Source organism: Montipora foliosa, chromosome 8, assembly GCF_036669935.1.
Source record: "Montipora foliosa isolate CH-2021 chromosome 8, ASM3666993v2, whole genome shotgun sequence".
Classification (NCBI taxonomy): Eukaryota; Metazoa; Cnidaria; class Anthozoa; order Scleractinia; family Acroporidae; genus Montipora; species Montipora foliosa.
Genome location: NC_090876.1, coordinates 34,809,318 through 34,816,817, shown reverse-complemented (window position 1 = coordinate 34,816,817; position 7,500 = coordinate 34,809,318).

Here is a 7,500-nt window from a genome sequence, read left to right as displayed (position 1 = left end):
GTTATATGTAAATAACCACATTGCAGTTTGGTTATTTCTAAATAACCAAAAGGAGACATTGGTTATTTAACAAGTAATCAAGAAATGAGTGTGGTTATTTGGTAAATAACCAAAATTGAAAATTGGTTATTTGCTAAATAACCAAAACTGCAAAGTGGTTACTTGCTAAATAACCAAAATCGAAAAAATGGTTATTTGGTTATTTTTTAGAGATAACCAAAACTTGATTTTTTTTTCCAGTGACTGCAAATTGCAAATTGGTTATTTAGCACCTAATTGGTTATTTACCTTGGTATGGACGTGACCACGTGGCCCGTTTTGCCGCTCATTCCCTACAGTGCATTGCATGCTTGGATTTCTCTCCATGCAACATCGCTTCCAACGATGACATGGTAGCAAGAATCTCTGCTGCAGTTTGCAGTGCACTTAGAAATTCTAATTCTCAGCAACAGGTACGTGTCAAGGCAATTACTTGATGGTGTCTTGTTTTCTGAAACAAATGTTAAAGTGCCTTATCAGCGATTGATGGCTGCCAATTACTAACAGTCGATTGCGGCACGGCGTGCAAATTCACGAAGTCCGACCGCGCTTTTCTGAGATTTATTTTTATGCTTGTTAAATGTGGAAACGTTTTCCTGGCCTTACATTCTTCAATATGTTTTATTGGGACATTGTGGTGTTTGAAACCATGCTATGCTGCAATTGTTTGTTTTCAGGACGAACAGAAGTTACTTCTGTTGAACAATCACCAGTCAGTGTTCTGTTGCCATCGTCTTTTCTTTAAGGCTCGAGACCAAGCCGTGAAATGAATGGGGGTAATTCTCGGTCGTATGTCCAAGTGCCTAAGCGATGGCGAGGTACTTCAACAAGGTCGGTACAAGGAAAAACAAAAATTGTCACCAAAGATGTAGTGTGCTTGCCTTATGAGGAGGGTGACATTTTTGCCATTCCACGAGGTGGGCGAAGGGCCCAATTGGCAGAGTTAGGCCTGATTGGCAAAGTGAGCCTGAATACTACATGGGACAGGAGAGCAGTTGTAAGGGAAATCTCAAGTATTTTCAGGAAATCTTTTAAGCTGAGAGATGAGGAGGAAATACCCTTTCAGTATTTGAGGTAAGATGTTAATTTGTTATAGCATGTTTCATTCCAGTGGTATATAAACAATGATTTTTTTCAATTGTGAGTATATTGGCAACTGTGAAACTTAAAGGAGCAGTGTCACCGGTGGCGCATGCGTGACTGCATCACAGTTAACTGAAAAAGATGACTTAAGATTATAGTAACTCAGAGATGTATCCAGGTTTTCAAATTTGGGGGGTCATCTGGACCCCTTTTTGAAAAATTTGGGGGTCCATTCACCCCAATGCAAAATTTTGGGGATCCAGCTAATTAATATTCAAGAATTAATATGCGATCTATTGCCTCTTAATTGCTGCTGCAGTACCCTTTCAGATTTATAATTGCACAAAAATAAAGTCTTATCCCTCCCAACGAATATGTACTTAAAATGATCAGTTTCTTTGAAACTGTTGTGCCTGTTGATTCATCGATCAACATGTATGGGCTGTCAAAGCTCCATCAATCACATTGAAAACGTTTCAAGGAATCCGTATGCTGTAGGAACTGTTGGCTCCAGTTGATAAATGATCTAGATCTCCACAGCAAAAAAAAAAACAGAACTGCATCTCAATTTTCCGCAAAAGAGATTCATTTATTTTAACTACGCTTTTAGGTGTAATTTAGGCACAAAAGAGTAAACAAATATAAGCGATCGATACGCAATTCATCGTCGGCTCGTGCGGCCGTGACTTCGCCATGGCCAATGTTAATAACCAAGCGATTGAATACATTTAAGTTTCATGTTCAACACGTTAATTATAATACTAACTCCGAAGAAAAGTTGGATAATTTGCAAAACAGACAAGTTACGTGCAAAACAAGAACCGAGACGATGACACGTGTGCACCCAGAATTAATATCAACAGGGTCGCACAAAACAAAAATTTAACATACTTTGCCTTTGGATTCTCTGTCATTTTAATCACGATAAGCGAACTAATGCTTGAAATTCACTTGGAAAGCATGCAACAAACTGAACTTCGACTGAAATGTTTTATTATCACTAGCAGCAGATCGAAAGTGTCGCCAATTGTTTCACGTAAAAAACAGCTCAGATCATGTCACGCAACACGTGCGAATTCAAAACTGAACTTATGAAGCTGGACATAATGGTTGACAAAATGAAATTATTCGACTACAAAAATCCGAAAATAACAGCTTACCTTGAAATTTCAGAAACTCGATCATTTCTCCGATGTGAGAAATGGGAATGTTCAATTTCCTTGTGAAATACTCCGTTCGCATGTTTTTCCTGGTGTTTGTAATTTGCATAAACATTCGTTTTTTTTCTGCGTCCAACTGGACCCTTTGTTCGATATTCTATGCGTCTAAAAGGAAAACAAGTGCGTCCCAGGACGCAATGACGCACTCTGGATACATCTCTGGTAACTCATGAGTGGTAATTAACTCAGTATATGAATTGTCACTTTTTATGGTTTTAGCACTGTACCTGGGGCAAAAAAGCTAAAGAGGCCAAATGTTTCAGCATCCTTTCAGTGGAATGCTCCTGAGGTACTTTCTTTAGCTTCTCAAGGAGCACTTTACATTATGACTCAGCTTCCAGTCCTAAGTAATAAGAAGGAATCGACAGTGATTGGACACATCTTTGTTGAGAGTGATGAAGGAAATAGTGACATTGATGATTTTGAGGTAACTAGCAAGTGTATTTAATGTTGTTCAGATGATATTGATTGTTAATGTTGTCACTGTTTTGTCAACCCCTGAATTAATTTTCAACTTGAGGAATCTAGAGAGGGACTGGGTATTCCAAACATACTTCTCTGAGTACCCTGAGATTACTCCCATTACTGGTCCTAACTTGACTGATTTGTTTTTTGGACATTTACACAATAATATAGTGATATTTCAGAATTCTTTCCTACCTCCTGCATCCCTACTCCTTTACATTTCACAGGTTCCTGGCTATAATTTGTCCCCCTTCAGAGTATTAGCACTGAGGAGTTTATCCTGGGGGTAGGGGGGGAAGGAACTTCTGTATAAAAAGGATGGGGGTGCCAAAAGCGTTTTTTTTTTTCCGACAAGCAACCCCCGTCCACTTTCTATGGGAGTCTCCCCCCACCCCCACCCCCGGGAGCTGATATGTAAGTCACATGCAGCCTTCATTTGTTTATCTGTTTTTGTAGCTTGTGGTTACAAACATCCAATTCATTACATTTTTGCTTTGTTTTTGTCTGAAATTTTAAAAGGTTAACACAACAGGCTGTTAAAGGATAATTAACAATTACACCCATAGCCCGCGAGGGCAAAGGTGAAGCCGAATGGGCTCTTCACCCGTGGCCCTTGAGGGCGAAGGGTCTAATAATAATTATTGTTTTAGTATCACCCAACTAGTCGGACAGAAAAGGCAACAATAAAGTTTGCAACTGCAATTTGAAGAAATATTCATTTGGCAAAACGAAAGAAAGCGCCAAGCTTATCGCTAATCGAGGACTATTACTTATAGTTCTCTAGTAGCATAGCCAATCAAAAAGCAGGATTTACACTAGTCCACTAGTTGGGTGATACTAATGCATGTCATCATTATCAAATGCCAAATCTGCCTATAACAAAAGCAGAAAGGGCATAATACATCAGGCCGTCATTTTATCACTCAATATTTCTATATTTATATTTCCCCTCAAGCTTGAGGTTCCCACATTTGATCAGAGCTGCCCTTTTCCTAAATCAAGCACTGAATCACCACCAGTGACTGGACCTTCTGTGGTGTCAGTGGCTGAACCTTCTTCTCTGTCGATGGCAGGGCCTTCTGTCTCTTCTGTTACTGCACCAATGGAAGATTTCAGGTATTTGTACAAAATTTATCATTAAGTTGATTTGCCTTATGTATGTAGGCTTTCTGCACGGACCTTAAAAACAATCAGTAATGTCTTTGTCCTTATCATGTTAATATGGCAACAGGGGTGGTATTTATGAGTTTGTTTCAAGTCATTTGGAGCTTTTGCACAAATGGTGAAAGTGAGTTTCTTTTAAGAGATACCAAGAGTTGCCAACAGTGACAAGGACCAGTAATCTATGATACAGACTTTTCACTGGAAGTCTGAATAATAAATAGATAAATACTCTTATCATTGCATTGAACCTAATTAACTAACTTTTCAAACTTCTTTTCATCTTTGAAGGTCGGCGGATGAAGTATATGCAGCTCTTATATGTGATGAATTCATTTCTGATGACGAATTTATCCCCGAAAGTGAAAAGCATGCTCTGCCTAGTGATGAAGCAGAAACCATTGAGGGAAACATCACGCTGAGGGAAATTCTCCATAATCTCTCCTCAGTCATAACAGATTCTGCGACCTCTAAATTTAATATCAGTAGAAATCATATATGGGAGGGTGCTAACAGAGCACTCAATCGGAAGTCATTTGACCCTAAAAACAAACTGTCTGTGAAGTTTACAGATGACCTGGGAATTTCAGAAGGGGCAGTAGATCTTGGTGGTCCCGCCAGGGAGTTCTTTACACTTGTAACAGAGAGGTTGGTCAATTCTCAGCTTTTTTTAGGGGGAGCGTTCTCAAAATTCATATCTCTTAATGCAAGGTGCTTGGAGGAGGGAGAATATTATTTAGCTGGACAAATATTTGCTATGTCCATAGTTCATGGGGGTCCTACATTGAAATGCCTCTCAGAGATTTGTTATGACAATATAGTGAAAGGCACCCAAAATGTTAATGCTTCGGTCAAAGATGTTTGTGACTATGATCTAAGAGTGTCTCTTGAAAAATTGCTGAATACATCAAGTATAAAAGAGGGAGAACAGGTCATCAGTGATACCAAGCTTGATTTATTGTTTGACATGGCTGGTACGTTTCAGGTGGTTAAAGCTACCACTGATATTGTTAACCTTGTCCAGAAAACTGTCAACTGTCAACTGTCAACTCAATATTTTTACGTTTTAGGAAGATCACAGCCAGCTTATGACAGTTTCAAAGAGGGTCTTCGTACATTAGGGGTCTTGGACTCAATTTTGCAGTATCCACACGTGATGAGGGAAGCCTTCTGTTTCAAGCCTGAAACTTTGAGTGTGACTGACTTTGATTCCATCTTCTCGGTCGCACGTGCATGTGAAGGGTCTAATAGGAGGGAGGTTGAGAACCTCGTTCTCGCCCACTGGCAGGACTTAATTCAAGACTGTGAAGAACAGTCTGCTACAGTAAGCCTGTCGGATATCCTGTTTTTTTGTGTCAGGGTGCAAACATTTACCGCCCCAGGGACTTTCTTGTGAGATATCGTTTCTTCATGAGCCAGAAGAAAATGCTGGAATGCTTTCTAGATTTCCTAAAGCAAGTACGTGCGCTTGTACCCTTTATCTCCCTGTAGTTCATAAGACATATGAAGACTTTAACGGAGCTATGAGCTATGTTGTTCAAAATAGCCGAGGGTTTGGAATGGCATAAGGTTTCAGAAAGACAGAACTTGCCTCACATTTCAAGATACTACCCACATATTTTAGAAATGGAAAGGGTCTTCACAACATAAAGTATGAAAGTAATTCTAATTAAACACTGTATATCTGTTGAATAGAGTTGCTGGTTACAGCCACTTTGTTCTATATGTTATGTTCATGTTTAGTCAGTGCCATAGAGTTCTTGGCCTAGGAAATCAAGGACTATAACTAGAGGGACAAATGGAGCTCTCAGTAGACAGTCCTGACAAATTGGTTGCTCAGTTTGTTACGTTATTTTGAGGTGTCTAAATAATTATTTAGCCCAGCTGATAATGGAAGCAAGTTACCGGTATTGTTGTTTCCTCGAGCCTCAATGGGTCTTATAGTTTATGCTTTTCATATAACCTTCATTGATATCTGTATATGTAGGTTGTCTTTGAAGAAATTGTAAATGTGTTTACAGAATTGTCTTATGAATTCTTTTGTGACGTTGCAATTAATGAAAAGTTTTAAAGTCCAGCAAGATTTGGTCTTACAAGAAATGGCTTTTTACGTCTATCATTTTAGAGCAAGTTGCAGTGTGTTGCTTTCAAATTTTTACTTGCAAGCCAATCTAGTTAACATTTTGGGTGTTTCGTTGGTTGAAAGGCTAATAAAACGTTTTAAAAGCTTGAGGTTTATGTCAAGTGCATCTCTCTGATCTTGTCTCGTGGCATGGTAGGTTCCCTCTCCTCTCCTCAGTCAGCCGGAAGTGGGCTGAGCCTTAAACCCAAATCTTTGTCCCTGTGACCAAAATGGAGAGTTCAGTCAAAGCAAGAGAGGATGAAATGAAAGCACGGATTTCCATGCCTCCAATCGTAGCTTAAAAAATCTATTTTTAAGTTTTGCAAAGCTATTTAAGTTCTCATTTCCAATGCTGCATATTTAAAAGTTCATTACGTTATTACAACTGCCCAATCAGGTGCCTCTCTAAACATATCTGCAGAGCTAAAATCAGATTTTAAAAAACTATGATTGGAAGAGGCCGATGTATCCTACCTCATCCTCTCTTGGTCAAAGGGAGTCAGTGCCTGAGACACCTGACATCACCAAATAAACACTGTCCATATATCACAGGAAAGAATTAAAAAACCAAATTGGTTTCACCAGATCATACAGAACAAAGGAAAACAGGGTACCCTTCTTCTCTCCCCTTGCTCTCTCTTCTCACTTACAAATGATCAGCACTTGGTGCCAATTATCCTAACTCCCCTCCCCACATAGGCAAAAATAGATGCATCAGTTCCCTGGATTAATTAACAACGATAACCACCACTTTGAGAATCTGACTCGAAAGAAAATTTTTAATTTCAATCACACTTAAATGAACTTGAACAATAAAAACAACAAGGCTAAGGCTAAAGGAGTAATGTCCATCAACAATTATAATTTGTAATGCGGAAAAGGATATCAACTGAAAGAAACATTTCTCAGTTTGTACAAAATCAATGTACAAGACCACAATATATGTCACTTCTGGTAAGTATATGTATGGAGCACAATATTTCAGGTTACAGGTACTGAATTTCATTCTAAAACTGTAATGTCACTTAGTTTCATTGAGGCCTTTCCAGTTGTGATAATTGCTATATTTGTAATATAGAATTTCCTACAAACTCAATAACCTGCTTGTACAGGTCTATTCTCGAAGTACTCACAAGAGGATCTATCTCTTGACAAAGATTCTGGTAGACTTCATCATTTAGAGGGTTGCAAAGAGGGGGTACTTGAACAACTGTAGGTCTCGTGGGAAGGTTCACAGTCCCAGAATTTTGCTGTTGTGGTGTAACACTGTGTAAAGGAAGCAGGTGCTGATTACTGTTAAATAGCTGCAGTGGTGTCTGGTTATTCTCTGTAGAAATAGAATGGTGGTTGTGGGCATTGACAAACTCTTGTAGAAGTTGGTTTATTCTTGGAACATAAACATAATGTAAG